We start from the raw sequence: 18,886 nt of genomic DNA on the forward strand, positions 1-18,886 counted from the left end.
AACGGTCTCACACATATTTTGTTTGAGGATAGCTTTATCAACCTCCTCTTTATTACATCTTCTCTGGGAAAACGGACAGTAACTGCAGTATGTATTATCAGTCAACCAGTGTTGCCACTACTAAAGGAGCCCAAAATCCCACCCAAAGTTCACCTTATTCCTTACAATGTGTTTCAATGGGGAAGAAATTAATGGAAAATTCCCTTTGAAGTTTTTGGGCTCGCAAAAGTAGCTTTTGGGTCTGCTTTTGGGCTTGAAATAGTAGGACAGAAAACACGTCTCTCAAGATGCCGATGAGAGCGGAAATCGATGATCTGAGGGTCTATGGAACGGCTAGAAAAATTTTGGGGCTTCAGAGCGGGCAAACAATGAATTCAGAGGGTCTAAGGAACGGCCAGTGGCTCTGAAAAAGGGGGTCGTCGCCGCGGCACATCGTGACCCGTATAGCTGGGAAATGTGAGTGCCCCCCCGGGGAATATAAAATGGTCAAATTTTGAGTTCAAAGCGCACGGCCAATTTTCAAAGCGCATTCTAGCGACTATCATATCTGTTCAACACGTATTTCCAAGTTTATGAGACCAAATCTGGTTTCTTGAGAAAAAAATCATGAGGAGATATTCATCATTTTCTAACCCGGTATCAGAAGATTTTCGTCTGATATCAAAATCGTGCATAGCAATTCACGTGTATCGATCCCGTGTATTCATTTTAGTGTCCCTTCTGCACCAAATAATTATTAGCCAGGCGGTGTCGGTGTGCCCCGGGACTATACATACAGAAGATCGGTCTATTTTAGCTTATTTTCTTCATCCGAAGGATCAGGAGCATTTCAATGATTTTTTAACAGTAGTGCGCCCTCTAAAACGCAACCTTTCGCAATTATATTCCCACATCCGCCATCATTGAAATGAATATTCAATTATTACGTCATTATGGATGGAAGCTTTTCAGCAGGCAGCCTGACAAGCCCAGCTCACACGCAGGCATGATGACAAGTCAATAGAGATATAGGCCTAGATAGATAACCGGTGTCGTGTGCCAGACCCCTCTCATGATGAAATCGTAGTAGTATATATGAATATTAATGAACTCTACGTCATCCGCGTCATACATTTTTTTAATAATCGACTCGTACAGATCGTGAATGATGTTATTAATAGATCTAGCTCGTCACCACAGTGAAATTAATTAACACACACACGGCGGTTGAATTTTAAACCACAGTATTATAGAAAAGTGTACTTTTGTTCCAGTTTCTAACCAGTAATTTCGGAATTCAAGCATTTTAAACAACAGTAAGTGTACATTTCGTCCAGTTTCTTACCAGTTGCAATGAATTATGGTAGTGTAAGCTTACCAATATTAATACCAAAAGCTGTGATAGTTTCTGCACTCACTGCACTGTACATACTGTACAACTCTGTACAGTGTGAGTATGTACGCGAGTATAACAACTTGAGCAAGTCACAATATTTTCTCAAGTTGATTTATCCTTTCTATAAATAGCGACGTATACAGAAAAAATATACACAACCACGTTCTCCGAGTACTGTACATACTACATAGTATAATCTAGTCCGGGACTCTAGCGGGGTACACCCATCGTATGTGTACATGGACCTAATCCATGGGTTCCTACAAGGCCGATGACTGGACCGATGACACACATTCGATAGGTGTATCGTACAATATGTGTGAGTTACGGCTTTTGACAATTGGCTCCCTAGTCCTAGCCCGAGGACGAGGTACTCACACGTCCGTCACTACGATTTCCACCAGGGGTAGCGGGGTGAATGACCCCCTAAATTTAAAAAATATTAATTTTTCACCCTCTATTGGGAATATGTGCAAGCTCGGGGTGAAAACTGACCCTCTAGCTACTTTTGGACCGTACTCCTACCCCTGACTACACTGCAAAATATTTTTCACCCCAAGATTTAATTTTCACCCCATGTATTTGGATTTTCTGCAAGCTCTGGAGTGAAAAACACAGGAAACCAACCCCCGACTTTTGGGCCTTAATGCTGTAGGCCTACCCCTGATTTCCACTGTCCTTCTCCGCACGACGCTCTGCGACTCCTTAGCATATCTGGTCCCGTTTACCCATCAAATACCACGTTTTCTCATAAATACCACTTCCTACCATTCCTCACGTGAAGATGAGACTTAAACAAAACATATTTGGTGCATGTTCAGTAAATTTTGAGCACATTTGAGGATGGAAAATGTTTTGAATTCTTTCTATAAATAGATGCCGTCAGTGTGGCGTCATCACATGACGTGAGTTCACGGTGCCCGCTTTTACGACGTAGGGCATTCATGGCCCTAGTGAGGAAGGAACAGGGCCATGATGTTTCGGGCTACCCTAGGTAGTCCATACATTCGACATATAGCGGGGACTCTAGTCGTCTCTACAAATATGTCAATGACAGCAAGAACATGATGAAGTCTAACTTGGAATTTGCACATCATCTTGATCTTGATACTGCCCAACAGTCCTAGAGGAGTAAAAGCGGTTAGGTTGATATGCGCATGCATGCAAATTTTAGTCTATAGATTTCTTGTAGATGTTGGGTTATGTTGGTTTTAAATTGTGTGGGATCTATTATGTTTAAGGGGGTACTACACTCCTAGCCAATTTTTTGCTTATTTTTGTGTTTTTCTCAAAAATCATAGTGCATTGGTGACAAGTAAGATATAGGGCCTAGATATGTATATTATAGAGACAAGGACTATAACTACTGCACTGAAAATTCAGCAACTCAAGGCAAGTAGTTATTGATTTATTGATCAAATATTGGTTTTCCCTAATTTTTTACTGTAACTCCACAACTGCTGTCTGTGCTGAAATAAAAATTTCCAGTGTAGCAGTTGTAGTCCTTGCCCTATAATATACATATCTTACTTGTCACCAATGCTCTATAATTTTGAGAAAAATGTAAAAATAGGCACAAAATTGGGCAGGGTGTAGTACCCGTTATCCAAATGATTTGATCGAGTAATTTATCAACTACCATGTATCCACGACAACACAATACTATAGGGACTGTGCAATAATTATGTCTACACCCAGGGTGATGTCTACACCCTGGGCCCTTAATTACTTAGTAACTCGGGGTCTGAAACAGTAACTTGGACCCCGAGATAGTAACTCGACTTTAAGTAACTCGGGCCCCGACTTAGTAACTCTGGGTCTGAGATAGTAACTTGGGGCCTCGACTTAGTAACTCGGGTCTGAGATAGTAACACGGACCTCGACTTAGTAACTCGGGTCTGAGATAGTAACTTGGGGCCTCAACTTAGTAACTTGGTATCTGAAATAGTAACACGGACCCCAAGATAGTAACTCGGGGTCCGAGATATAATCAGGCCCCGACTTTATAACTCGGGGTCCGGGATAGTAACTCAGGGTCCGAGATAGTAAGTCGGGGCCCGACTTAGTAACTCGGAGTCCGAGATAGCAATTCGGGTCCCCGAGATACTACTTTGGGATCCGAGATAGTAGCTCAAGGTCCCGAGATACTAATTCAGGGTCTGATATAGTAACTCGGGCCCCGACTTAATAACACGGGCCCTTAGATAGTAACTCAGGGTTCGACTTAATATCTTGGGGTCAGAGATATAATAACTCGGGGTCCGAGATAGTAAATCGGGCCTCAACTTAGTAACTCGGGGTCTGAGATAGTAACACGGACAACGAGATAGTAACTCGGGTCTGAGTAACTTGGGGCCCCAACTTAGTAACTCGGTACCGAGATAGTAACTCGGGCTTCAACTTAGTAACTCGGGGTCTGAGATAGTAACACGGACAACGAGATAGTAACTCGGGTCTGAGTTACTAACTTGGGGGCCCCAACTTAGTAACTTAGGGCCCCAACTTAGTAACTCGGGGTCCGAAATAGTAACTCGGGCCCCGACTTAGTAACTCGGGGTCTGAGATAGTAAACCGGGGCCTCGACTTAGTAACTCGGGGTCCGAGATAGTAACTCGGGGCCTCGACTTATTAACTCGGGTCTGAGATAGTAACACGCACCCGAGATTGTAACTCGGGGTCCGAGATAGTAACTTCGGGCCCCGACTTAGTAATTGGGGGTTAGAGATAGTAACTCGGGGCCTCAACTTAGTAACTTGGGGTCTGAGATAGTAACACGGACCCCGAGATAGTAACCCGGGGTCCGAGATAGTAACTCGGGCGTCGACTTAGTAACTCGGGTCTGAGATAATAACACGGACCCGGAGATTGTAACTCGGGGTCCAAGATAGTAACTCGGGGCCCCGGACGTAGTAACTGGCGGTCAGAGATAGTAACTCGGGGCCTCGACTTAGTAACTCGGGGTCCGAGATAGTAACTTGGGGCCTCAACTTAGTAACTTGGTATCTGAGATAGTAACACAGACCCGAGATAGTAACTCGGGGTCCGAGATAGTAATTCGGGCCCCCGACTTTATAACTCAGGGTCCGGGATAGTACGGTAACTCAGGGTCAGAGATAGTAAGTCGGGCCCCCGACTTAGTAACTCGGAGTCCGAGATAATAACTTGGGACCCCGAGATACTAATTGGGGGTCCGAGATAGTAGCTCAGGGTCCCGAGATACTAATTCAGGGTCTGATATAGTAACTCGGGCCCCAACTTAGTAACACAGGGCCCTTAGATAGTAACTCGGGGTTCCGACTTAATAACTTGGGGTCAGAGATATAATAACACGGGGTCCGAGATACTAACTCGGGGCCTCAACTTAGTAACTCGGGGTCTGAGATAGTAACACGGACCACGAGATAGTAACTCAGGGTCCGAGTTAGTAACTTGGGGCCCCAACTTAGTAACTCGGTACCGAGACAGTAACTTCGGGGCCTCGACTTAGTAACTCGGAGTCTGAGATAGTAACACTGACCCGAGATAGTAACTCGGGTCGAGATAGTAACTTGGGGCTTCGACTTAGTAACTCGGGTCTGAGATAGTAACACTGACGCCGAGATAGTAACTCGGGTCTGAGATAGTAACTCGGCCCTGACTTATTAACTTCGGTGTCGAGATAGTAACTTCGGGCCCGACTTATTAACTTCGGGGTCCGAGATAGTAACTTGGGGCCTCGACTTAATAACTCGGGGTCTGAAACATTAACACGGACCCAAGATAGTAACTCGGGGTCTGAGATAGTAATTCAGGACCCCCAATTAGTATCTCGGGCCCCAAGTTACTATCTCGGCCTCCGAGTTACTATGTCGGGGCCCGAATTACTATCTCGGACCCCGAGTTCCTATCTTGGGTCTGTGTTACTATCTCAGATACCAAGTTACTAAGTTGAGGCCCCAAGTTACTATCTTGGACCCCGAGGTACTAAGTCGAGGCCCCGAGTTACTATCTCTGACCCCCAGTTACTACGTCGGGGCCCGAGTTACTATCTTGGACCCCAAGTTACAATATCAGGGTCCGTGTTATTATTTCAGACCCGAGTTACTAAGTTGAGGCCTGAGTTACTATCTCGGACCCCGGGTTACTATCTTGGGGTCTGTGTTACAATCTCAGACCCCACGTTACTAAGTTGAGGCCCCGAAGTTACTATCTCTAACCCCTAATTACTAAGTCGGGGCCCGAAGTTACTATCTCAGACCCCGAAGTTACAATCTCTGGGTGCGTGTTACTATCTCAGACCCGAAGTTAATAAGTCGAGGCCCCGAGTTACTATCACGGACCCCGAAGTTACTAAGTCGAGGCCCCGAGTTACTATCTCAGACCCCGAGTTACTAAGTCGGGTCGAAGTTACTATCTCAGACCCCAAGTTACTAAGTCGAGGCCCGAATTACTATCTCGGACCCCGAAGTTACTACCTCGCACCTCGAGTTACTAAGTCGGGCCCCTGGATTACTAGCTCAGGCCCCGAGTTACTATCTCGGGGTCCGTGTTACTGTTTCAGACCCCGAGTTATTAAGTCGAGGCCCAAGTTACTATCTCGGACCCGAAGTTACTATCTCGGGTCAGTGTTACTATCTCAGACCCCGAAGTTACTAAGTCGAGGCCCCGACTTACTATCCCTGACCCCGAGTTACTATCTCGGACCCTGAGTTTATAAAGTCCGGGGTCCGAATTACTATCTCGGACCCCGAAGTTACTATATAGGGTCCGTGTTACTATCTCGGATACCAAGTTACTAAGTCGAGGCCCGAATTACTATCTCGGACCCGAAGTTACTACTCGTACCGAAGTTACTAAGTCGGGCCCTGAATTACTATCTCAGACCCGAAGTTACTATCTCGGGTCCGTGTTACTGTTTCAGACCCGAAGTTATTAAGTCGAGGCCCCCAGTTACTATCTCGTACCCCGAGTTACTATCTCGGGTCAGTGTTACTATCTCAGACCCCGAAGTTACTAAGTCGAGGCCCGACTTACTATCTCTGACCCCGAGTTACTATCTCGGACCCTGAGTTATAAAGTCCGGGGCCCGAATTACTATCTCGGACCCCGAGTTACTATATAGGGTCCGTGTTACTATCTCGGATACCAAGTTACTAAGTTGAGGCCCCAAGTTACTATCTCGGACCCCGAAGTTACTAAGTCAAGGCCCGAATTACTATCTCGGACCCCGAGTTACTAGGTCGGGCCCTGAATTACTATCTCAGACCCCGAAGTTACTATCTCGCATGGTCCGTGTTACTGTTTCAGACCCCAAGTTATTAAGTCGAGGCCCCAAGTTACTATCTCTGACCCCGAAGTTAATAAGTCGGGCCCCGAGTTACTATCTCGACCCCGAGTTACTAAGTCGAGGCACCGAGTTACTAAGTCGAGGCCCCGAAGTTACTGTCTTAGACCCTGAGTTACTAAGTCGAGGCCCCAAGTTACTATCTCGGACCCCGAGTACTATCTTGGACCCAGAGTTACTAAGTCTGAGATACTATCTCGGGCCTATCTTGGACCCAAGATACTAAATCCGGGCCCAACTTACTAACTCAGATATCGAGTTACTAAGTCGGGGCGGAGTTACTATCTTGGACCCTGAGTTACTATCTCGGGTCCCGAGTTGAGGCCCGGGTTACTAAGTCGGGCCCTGAGTTACTATCTCGCACCCGAGTTACTAAGTCGGGCCCGAGTTACAGTCGGGCCCTGAGTTACTATCTCGGACACACAAGTTTTAAGGTGTATTTTGACTGAAAAGAATTCCCGCTTCATCTCTACATAATCATATGACCTATTTTTTCGCGATTGCACGAACAAGTATCGTAATTGCGTGGCAACACTGATTAGTGTATATTTCTATGCTGGGCTTTTTTCATGAGCCACACTCCGCCTAGGCGGAAGTACCTATACACCCCACGCAAGTCAATTGAAGCCGTACAATTTATCGCTAATTTACGACCATAAAATTTAGACACTTCTCTTGTCTGTATTAGCATCAACTCTCTCATGTCACGTTTTCATGTCAGAAATTAACATAACTCCCGAAACCAAAAACAGAAATTATCTTCGTTCAACTTTTCAGTAGGCAACAAAAGACTAGAATAAACACTCTAGTGTATGCCACAACTTTATCATGCTCACAAGTGAAACAGGACATTGAAGTTCATGATTCCCATTGTGCTACATGTGTGTACCACACTCTCATGTGTACAACAATATTATCACTATAGATGATTTCCATTGTGCTATACAACATTCCCATGTATACTACAACTTTTATCACAGGTGGAACAGAGTACTATAGATGATTTCCATTGTGCAATACAACACTCCCATGTATACTACAACTTTATCACAGGTGGAACAGAGCACTATAGATGATTTCCATTGTGCTATACAACACTCCCATGTATACTACAACTTTGTCACAGGTGGAACGGAGCATTATAGATGATTTCCATTGTGATATACAACACTCCCATGTATACTACAACTTTATCACAGGTGGAACAGAGTACTATTGATGATTTCCACTGTGCTATACAACATTCCCATGTATACTAGGCTGCAACTTTATCACAGGTGGAACAGAGCACAAAGATGATTTCCATTGAGCTATACAACACTCCCATGTATACTACAACTTTATCATGGGTGGAACAGTGTACTATAGATGATTTCCATTCAGCTATACAACACTCCCATGTATACTACAACTTTATCATGGATGGAACAGAGCACAAAGATGATTTCCATTGAGCTATACAACACTCCCATGTATACTACAACTTTATCATACAACCCTCCCATGTATACTACAACTTTATCATACAACCCTCCCATGTATACTACAACTTTATCATGGGTGGAACAGAGCACAAAGATGATTTCCATTGAGCTATACAACACTCCCATGTATACTACAACTTTATCATGGGTGGAACAGAGTACTATAGATGATTTCCATTGAGCTATACAACACTCCCATGTATGCTACAACTTTATCATGGGTGGAACAGAGTACTATAGATGATTTCCATTGTGCTATACAACACTCACATGTATACTACAACTTTATCATGGGTGGAACAGAGCACAAAGATGATTTCCATTGAGCTATTCAACACTCCCATGTATACTACAACTTTATCATGGGTGGAACAGAGTACAAAGATGATTTCCATTGAGCTATACAACACTCCCATGTATACTACAACTTTATCATGGGTGGAACAGAGTACAAAGATGATTTCCATTGAGCTATACAACACTCCCATGTATACTACAACTTTATCATGGGTGGAACAGAGTACTGTAGATGATTTCCATTGAGCTATACAACACTCCCATGTATACTACAACTTTATCATGGGTGGAACAGAGTACTGTAGATGATTTCCATTGAGCTATACAACACTCCCATGTATACTACAACTTTATCATGGGTGGAACAGAGCACAAAGATGATTTCCATTGAGCTATTCAACACTCCCATGTATACTACAACTTTATCATGGGTGGAACAGAGTACTATAGATGATTTCCATTGAGCTATACAACACTCCCATGTATACTACAACTTTATCATGGGTGGAACAGAGCACAAAGATGATTTCCATTGAGCTATACAACACTCCCATGTATACTACAACTTTATCATGGGTGGAACAGAGTACAAAGATGATTTCCATTGAGCTATACAACACTCCCATGTATACTACAACTTTATCATGGGTGGAACAGAGCACAAAGATGATTTCCATTGAGCTATACAACACTCCCATGTATACTACAACTTTATCATGGGTGGAACAGGACACTATCTATTGTGCTATATAATGTAAATTATTTCTAGTGTCCTGTCCCTCCTGTGACAAAGTTGTGGTATACAAGGAATGTTGTATAGCACAATTAAAATTATGATTTAGGTGTCCCTTCCCACCCGTGACAAAGTTGTGGTCTACAAGGGAATGTGGTATTGTTTAAATCAAATCATCTTTACTATCCTGTCCCACCTGTGACAAAGTTGCGGTGTTCATGGGTATCTTGTAAAGCACAATTTTAATCTTCTATATTTTACCCACATGTAACATTTATGTTTTTTGTGTTTTATATTTTAAAGAATGGTGCAAACTTCATGAAGTAAATGAACATGTGAAGCCATTGGCTGCGAGTTCGGGTGTCAGGGCATCTGATGTTTTGCAATTGATCTTCCTAGAGGTGAGTTAAGGTTTACACTATATGTTTTGGGCAGAATTTTCGGCCGAATGTTAAATAAGTTTAGCTTAGATTTGCAAGTTTCATAAATGAAAATTTGCAATTATTTCTTGATATTCCTTGATTTATTTTTTAATATATCTAAGCAATAGTTTTGCCATTTTAACCCTCCCAAAAAACATCATGCAAATGGGGTGGAAATGACACTACTTATATCAATCATTGGGATTTCCTTTATAAAACCAATACCATTCCTCATGTGTGTCAGCTTTACTTGTCTCAATATTCGAATGCAAATGCTGCTAGTTCATGCTACCATCTAACTCGCCTTATGAAAGACGTACATAGAACATATTGACCATTTTAGGTGGCATTTTGTCTATATGTATTTTCAGATAGCTAACTCAAATACTACACCTTACAGATACAATAGCTAGCTATGTCAAATCCATTATGTTCATTTAACTTAAATCAGCAAAGAAAAGTATTTAAATGGGATTTTGTGAATTTGCATAAGTCAAGAAGCTGTTTTGAAAAATCACATCCTGTACGATAATTTTAAAGCAATTCTGTGCACAACACCATAGTTAAGTTTGCCACCTTAAATATCTACCGTATATAATTTTTAAAAATTCTGTGACTTATTTATAATTCTATTACTCTTACGACCCATTATTCAAAATCGCGTACTGTGATTTGTTAAAACACGTCACATGAGAGCCCATTATTCTGCAATAATGGGTCAAGCGCCAGAACACACTCTACGCACAGCATTACGCTGTGCAATATTTCCGCGATACACGCTCCACCTTGAAGTAAACAACTGAAAATATTTGTGCCAAAAAATGATATTTTCTCTTTAAATCGCACTATTTTCTGGTAATAGAATAGAAATAAAGGGTGCAGCATTATCCTTTACACGCAAATAATGTGTCCTTGGCAGTAAAAACGTCTAAATAATGGGTGAGGACACATTATTTGGGTGTAAAGGATAATGCATTACCCTTTATTTCTTAAATAAAAGGAAGGTCTGAAAATGTTGTGTTAATTATTATTAATATTCATGTTATTCTCATTAATAACTTTTCTGCAGGCACTAGCACTGTCTAAGGAGTAAGGATTCCTTCAATAGTTTGCAGATTGAAGCAGCCTTTTAACACAAAGAACAAGAGAGTATAGAGAATCAAGAATGCAGCAAATAAGAACTGCCCTGAAGTCTTTGGATGTCATTATTGGAACTTAATAACAATCCATTGCCATAGTCCATTTGGGACAAGATCAAGGCACAAACCACCAGATAGTAGATGCCATGGTCCTTGAAACCAATTGATATTTTATGTAGTTGCTAATTTATAATAGATTACAGGGATACAATGTATATGATATGTGCAGCCACTGTCATCTGTGTATCAAATATAACACAGAGGTTGCATACTGGATTGCAGAGCTGGATTGATGGAATCATCGCCAACTGTTAGCCAACTGTTAGCATAGAAAACTCTATCTCCTCATCATTTAGCTTCCAGAGATTTTATGGTCATCCAGTGTTTTATTCAGTGATGCTAGATGAGGCTGTTTTCATGGAGTTTGGATAAGATACATTAAAATATCTGTATAACTGAATGTCATCACCGTAACATATAGAGAGGTTTCTTGATTGACAAGTGTATAATATTATGGTGAATGACATACATGTAACAGGGCCAATCATGGATCCTTGTGACAGGCTTTGTCGTCTAGATTTTAAAGGGAGTGGTTACTCACTCTCTAGTATGATGCTAGGCTTAGTGGTCAAATCATTCTCTAGCATGATTGCTAGGAGAGCTGTTAACATTGTATTTGAACACAGATATTGGAACATCTGTGATTTGAAGTGATGATTTTATGTGAGCTGGCTATCTGGTGAATATAACTGGTATTACCATATAGTCACATAACAGAAAAAAAAATAATTCTTAAGGTTGGTCTTAACCCTCAGGGAATTATGGGCCTCATAACTGCTAAATTTTTGGTCTTTTAAAATGACAAAGACTTGATGAATTCATATGCGAGGTCAAATTTGGGCAAAAATGCTCAGTTATGGAGAAAATTAAAAAACAATTTTACCCAAATTTTCATGGGCATTGTACCAAAAAAATTCTTTACAAAATTACAACTGGTTGAAAAATGCTCAATTTTGCGGAAAAAAAAAACATGAAAAAAAGCCTGATTTTTCGCTCAATTTTCATTTTTTTTTTGGTGAAGTTGATCAAAATTTTAAAAAGTAAATGGTCCTAGATATCTATACGCTGGCGAAGTTACGTAATAATCGGATTAACTACCATAGCAATAGGTACAAACAATTTTTGATTATATCGCGCTGCACTACTACGTTCATGCGGTACCTCTGCATTGAACCATAGATGTCAAAGAAATGCTAATCACTTGCACCTGTAAGATTAGTCTCTTTGAAAAGAGCGGTATTGTATTCAATCTACTATATGATTGACGACAGGTGATGAGTGCAACCTGCTTGTAGTGCAGCGGTATATTCAAAATTGTTTGCACCTATATTGCTATGGTAGTTAATCCGATTAATTACGTAACTCGCCAGCATGATATCTAGTTTTTTAAAAATAAAATTTTTTACTGAAGAATGTTTTTGTTGTTGCCAAAAATAATTTGGGTAAAAAAATTGGTTTGAATGTAAAGGTTTCTTGATCAATTTTCATTAACACAGCAATGAAATTCAGACATGGAACTTTCATAACTTTCAGCTAACTCCAATTAGGCTGGAATTAGCAAAGTCAAACACTGAAAGGGATGCAAATTATTATAATTATATTCTCACAGTACAGGGTGTCCCAGAAAACATCTCCAGAAATAGACAATATCATCAAAATATTTTAAAAGCAGTGGGTAGCTCATTGTGCACATTATACACAAATTTTATTTTAATTCGGTTGGCTGGATGCAAAGAAATGAGTGATTGATCACACAATGCACACATCAACAACTCATTCCAAGTTTGATTAACAGGCACTTTTGTCACACTTGCTCACCCCTTCGTAAAGTTTGTGTATCTCATTCAATTCAGTCCTCTGATCTATTTTATACGATGGTATTATGTTACTCATGCTTGCACTGAAGGTGAAAAACGTGAGTGAATATAACATTTGATCTGCCTTTACTTTGATACACAGTGCCTGAATTGTAAGAAACTTAACATGGATTGCAGAAATTGGATAGCTATACAATTAACAGATTTAATTCTTTACGCAATATGTTAAACTTTCAAAACCCAAGAAATACATGATTAAGCTTAGAGCTTCTAATTTTTATACTGTGCTATATTATGTTTAATGTTTTAATTTTTTAAGTTAAAACTTTGCATTCATGGCAATATTTGAAGCAACATTTTGTCCAAGAAAACTTTGATTTTTGTAAGCTTTCCAGCTTTAATTTTTGTGTTGTGCAATATGTTATATTGCAACTTTCCAAAGAACATGTGAGCCAAGAATGACAATGATCAAGTGCTTGTACATCTTTACGTGTAATTTTGATACCATGCAACATTATGTTCAAATTTTAAAAGATTTACATTTTACATAGCCATTTCTTGGAAAATTCCAAAACATTAATTATTGTGTGAGAAAACTTTTTTTGTCAGCTGGAATTCTTTATACAATAATTCTTTATGCAATAATTATATTAAAAAAAAAAAAAAAATATATTTACAAGTACCAAGCACCATTTTAGATTCAAGCTTTAATATCACATAGTATTTTCACATTTTAACAAAAGTTTATTACATGTTTAGCAAAACACAGATTGTGTAAGAAGAATAAAAAGAATTTCACCAAACAAAACACAAAGTCAATTGATAAGCATTAGTGTGCATTGTGTTGAATGATCTTTCTTTCAAACTTAATGAAATGAATTGAGATGTATGTTATGTAATCGCTCATATCTTTGCAATCAATCAACCGATTCAAGTGTGTAAGATGCAGAATAAGAGGAGCTACATGCTGTTTTTTATGTTTTGGAGTTGGATGCTTATTTGTCAGCTTATGTCAAAATTCATTCACCTTGTAATCTTTTTCTGGAACACCCTGTATATTAATTTAATTTGCTAGGTAACAGTAAGGAACTTCTTTAAAAGTTTTGCAAATTTCAATCTGCATAATTAATTAGAGCTAATTTTGACTTGTCCAAAAAATTAGTCATAATTGAAAATTATGCAGATTGAAATCAGCAAAAAGTTAAATGTAATGTGTTTCTAGATAGCCCTTACAGCTACCCACATTGCAACATTATAACATTTCCATTAGAGATAGAATTTAACTTCTTTTCCACAAAATGTTAGTTTTCACTGTCAGATATGTCCTCTTTTAAATTTGGCCTGAGCAAATGATGCAATAAAAAGAAAATCACTGTATAATACCAGCACATAAGCCGCCAATGTGAGCCACTCCTTCAAATGTGACTGGTGTCGGTCCAGCACGCCTTGTATGGAGAGTATTGTGAACATTGTGTGTTAAGTTTTGAAAAACATGAGGTTGTTCTCCTCAGCAAATGTTACAATATGACCTGATTTAAAAAAAATTGTCAAATCAGCAGTTTTTAGGTAAAAAAAATCCCTTAAGATTGGTAGGGGTTTCAGATTGCCATCAGCACACCCCTGTTAAAATTTAATTTGAGCCCCCTCCCCCAACATTTTTGTTTCAAATGAATGAGCATCAAGTCAGAGTGAGAATCTTGGATAAATCTGCCATATATGATTAAAAGTAAGTTTTATTCAAAGTGTCATATTAAGGGGACTGTGTATTCTCAGAAATGCATTAATTAAAAGTGCTGTAACTTTAAATTAAACAAAATTTAATGCAAGTATATATTTTTGTTATGCAAAAAGTATTTTTTTGAAGAAACTTCAAAAAAGCACATTGTTTTGCCTTAAATTATTTGGAACACACTGTACCCAAATTTGGATTTCATGGGTTTTTTTGTAATTAGACACTCCATTCATGGAACGGTTTTTCATGATTTGGATATTAGTCTTATTTTTGAATTTTTGAATTTTCGTCTTATTTGGTCAATAATTCAAAATAAGGCCTAAGCTCGATTCTAGGTTACAAAAAAAACACAAAATCCAAATTTTGGATTTTTCCTTCCTATAGTGTGTTCCAAACAATTTTAGGCAAAATCATGAGGTTTTTTCTTATTTTCTTCAAAATTGTTCTTTTCACCCCAAATTTGTATTTATATTTAGATAATTTCCTTTCCAAAAATGTATACTTTTATCTTGGATTAGTAACTTTTGGGCCATTCCATTTAAAATCCACACCACCCTGTGGAAGATTTAGCTAAAGTCTTTCAAAGAGGGAGTATGAGTTTTGAATAGAATAAACCATTGGGTAACTTCATTTGAAATACTCACTCCAGCTGTGGAAGATATAGGTAAAGCCATAATACAGAGGGGAGTATGGGTTTCAAAATGATAAACCCTGACCAGTTACATTTGAAAAATATACTCCCCTGTGGATTTCAACTGGAATACTAGCCCATTATGCATTTCTGAGAATGCACAGTCCCTTTAAGGGGGTACTACACCCCTAGCCAATTTTTTTGCCTATTTTTGTGTTTTTCTCGAAAATTATAGCGCATTGGTGACAAGTAAGATATGTATATTATAGGGGCAAGGACTACAACTACTGCACTGAAAATTCAGCAACTCAAGGCAAGTAGTTATTGATTTATTGATAAAATATTGGTTTTCCCTCATTTGTGACTGTAACTCCACAACTGTTGTCTGTGCTGAAATTAAATTTCCAGTGTAGCAGTTGTAGTCCTTGCCCCTATAATATACATATCTTACTTGTCACCAATGCTCTATAATTTTGAGAAAAATGCAAAAATAGGCACAAATTGGGCAGGGTGTAGTACCCCTTAAATATAATAAATTAAATGAAAATATAAATCATAGTCAATTGAAAACATACCAGTTACATTAAATATCATTTATAGAAAAATAAAGTTATCTATTACTTGACTGAGTTTGTGTACCAAACCAAATTTGATTGATGGGAACAAAGAAAAATATTGTTAGTAAATTGCATGTGTATGTATATTGTGACATGCATAAAAACAGATGGTTGAGTGGTTCTAATAATTGCACAAGTACATGATTGCTATTATTGTATGTAAACGAGAAATTATGTAACTTTTAGTATTTCAATTTTAAGTGTTCTATTATGATGCTATAATAATAAACAGTTCAAGAGAGAAATTAAACATTAGCCAGTGTAATTATTGCATGTTTTACTGTCTCTTACCAGGTATCATGACTATCATCAGGGTTATAAATATATTCACCAGTGTTGCAATATGTCGGCAAAATTCATGACATATTTTTTTTGTTGAAAAAGGCACAAAAATCATGGAAAGGTTCAGGGAGGAGACTGGATGTGATATGTCTATTTTTGACATCACTATTGGGTCACTATCATGAAATCTTCACAAATAATTAATTCTAAATCATAAAATGTGTTATGTGTTTGCTAAATCAAAATAATTATGTTATTCCAAAACCACTTTCAGCGTTGTAGTTTCGTAAGGCTTGTGCTTTCATAATGCGTGTCCTGTACTGCCTTGAAAAGTCATGAATTTTGGTTTAAATTACAAACATTTCATAAATAAATGTGGAATGTATTGTTAATTGAAATTCAAAGAGAAAGTGACCATCCAAACTTGTTAAAGACAGGCATTCAAGAAGGAAGCAATATATCAGATCAATAATGGGTGTTTGGAGGCCAATGGAAGTACTATGACTACCACAAACAAAATTGATGGATACAAATGAAAACCCAGCCCATCCCCAACATGCCATTAAACCTAGAATCCGTACCCTAAAACCCAACCTGAATTACCTTAAACCCCAAACAGTACCCTTAAACCCAACAAACACGTACCCTTAAAGCCTAACTACTTGTACCCTTAAACCCTAACACGTACCCTTAACCTCCAAAACGCAGGACTAACCTTAAACCCCAACACTTACCCTTAAACCCAAACATGTACCTTTAAAATTCCCAACAAGTTAGCCCTAACCTTTAAACCCAAACCCAACCTATCTGTACCCTTCCTTAACCCCCAACATGTAGGCCCTGGTCCCCAAACTATATGTACCTATATGTCCAACAAGTCAGACCTACCCTTTAAACCCAAACCCAACCTGTAGGCCTACCCTTAAACCCCAACACGTAGTAGGTACCATTATTCCCCAAACTGCACCTTTAAACCCCAACACGTAGGCCAAGGCCTATCCTTAAACCCAACCTGAACTGCCTTGAACCCCAACCAGTCCCTGAAACCCAACATACAAACATGTACCCTTAAAGCCCAACCGCATGTACCCTTAAACCCCGACACGTACCCTTAACCCCCAAACGTAGGCATACCCTTAGAGCCCAACATTTACCCTTAAACCCCACATGTACGTGTACCTTAAAAACTCCCACAAGTCAGACCTGCCCTTTAAACCCAAACCCAACCTGTAGGCCTACCCTTCCCTAAACCCCAACATGTAGGCCCTTGTCCCCAAACTGTAGACCATACGTAGGCCTAACCCCAACATATGTACCTTTAAAACTCTACCCTCAAGTCAGGCTTGCCTTTAAAACCCAAACCCAACCTGTAGGCCTACCCTTAAACCCCAATATGAAGGCCCTGCCCTAAATCCCCAACCTGTACCTGTAGCTGTAAACCACAACACATGCCCTTAAACCCCATGACATCTACGAAACTCCAACATGTACCCTTTAAACTCCAAACCAACCCCCTGAAACCCATAGGGCCGCGTACCTTTAAAATGCCCCCATCCATTACCTGACACACAATGACAGGCCAGATCATTTTGGAATTTGGAAACCGCATAGGCTTAATTCTGTGGCATAGTTTAAAAAACACTGAAATATTGTCTAAAACGTGACAACAGCGAGCAGGAAATTGTGCATACTATTTGCCACCGTTTTCCTATTGTTTTTCTGTGCCTTTTATGAAGTATAATATTGCAAGATGCCCAAAACACACGTGCCTCCTATTTTTCTGTAGGCCAATGCTCTTTAGCCTGGCTTCAACATTTTGTTTGAGCTTGGTCATATCAAGACCCAAGCGTGTCTCGCACGGAACGACCATTTAAACTAACGAAAGTAGGCCTACCACCTATGGCTAGAATTTTCTTTGGATGTGGGGGATCCAAATTTACAAAAAGTGAGCGTCAATGAAATTGCGACCCCCCCCCCCTCACCGATACACCTACTTACCCCTACGCTAAAATTTTATTGAAATCAGTCTTTTTGAATAAATTAAACACACTATCTGTGGTCATTTGTGACTCTCTATATTTTGGTCATCAATTTGTTTTTCTTTAAAAACTTCCCCCCCCCCCCTCCGTATAATTGGGACCCACCCCCTTTCCGAGGGCCCCCTAAGCCCTAAACACAGATCCCATGCAAGTATCAATCCGGAGCAGACGCCAGTACCAATCTGTTAAATACAGCCTTGGATACCTTCATCAAATGAACGGGTTATTTTCTCCTAACATTATGCAAATACGAAAATACCAACATGCAAATTAACCTCAATGCACACCGAGTGTATATAAGTACTATCACCATGATATCATAGTATACTACGACTCTGTCACGGTCAAAACGTGATGAACCACTGGTTTTTCATGGCAACGGGATCATCGCGCAGCACCGGCATCTTTATTCAGGGTATTTGATTCAGTTTACAAAAACTAGTCTCCCATCAGTGGCGTGCGCAAAGGGGGGGGGGGGGGCAGGGGGCACAGGCCCCCCACTTTTGTTGGTCATTCGGGGGAAATCAGTCATTCGTCACTTTTGACGGTGCAAAAACGTCCTAATCAGACTCCGCTGAATTATGAACAACCTGCCCCCTCCCCTCCCCCAGTGCTGCGCACACCACTGTCTCCCATAATTATTAATACATTGTAATTGAATAATATAAGATTTTAACATGTTACATTTTAAGAGATTTATAATACACTAGATTTCGCGGTTCTCGGGTTAGGCGGTTCTCGTGATAGGCCTATCTCTAATTACCCAACGCCCGTTACCTATAATACTTGTCCTGACCTTTCAAACTACTATACCATATACGTCTCTCAATGATTAAGACACAACTATCAACTCTGTTTTGTAGCTGTGACGCTTACTTCGGAACCTATAATCTGAAAACCCATCGTTCGCCTCTTCCAAACCCTGTCCTGCAGGC

At 39.8% G+C, this 18,886-nt stretch overlaps 1 long non-coding RNA gene across 1 annotated transcript; it reads left to right on the plus strand.

Annotated features, from left to right (window-relative positions):
• Positions 1-1,031: 1,031 nt before the first annotated feature.
• On the plus strand, positions 1,032-10,769 carry LOC140149822 (uncharacterized). Its single transcript, XR_011858742.1, has 3 exons — positions 1,032-1,295; positions 9,516-9,613; positions 10,704-10,769. It is a non-coding gene; the product is annotated as an uncharacterized lncRNA (long non-coding RNA).
• The last annotated feature ends 8,117 nt before the right edge of the window (positions 10,770-18,886 follow it).

This window comes from Amphiura filiformis, chromosome 4 (assembly GCF_039555335.1).
Source record: "Amphiura filiformis chromosome 4, Afil_fr2py, whole genome shotgun sequence".
In the NCBI taxonomy this organism is placed as follows: domain Eukaryota; kingdom Metazoa; phylum Echinodermata; class Ophiuroidea; order Amphilepidida; family Amphiuridae; genus Amphiura; species Amphiura filiformis.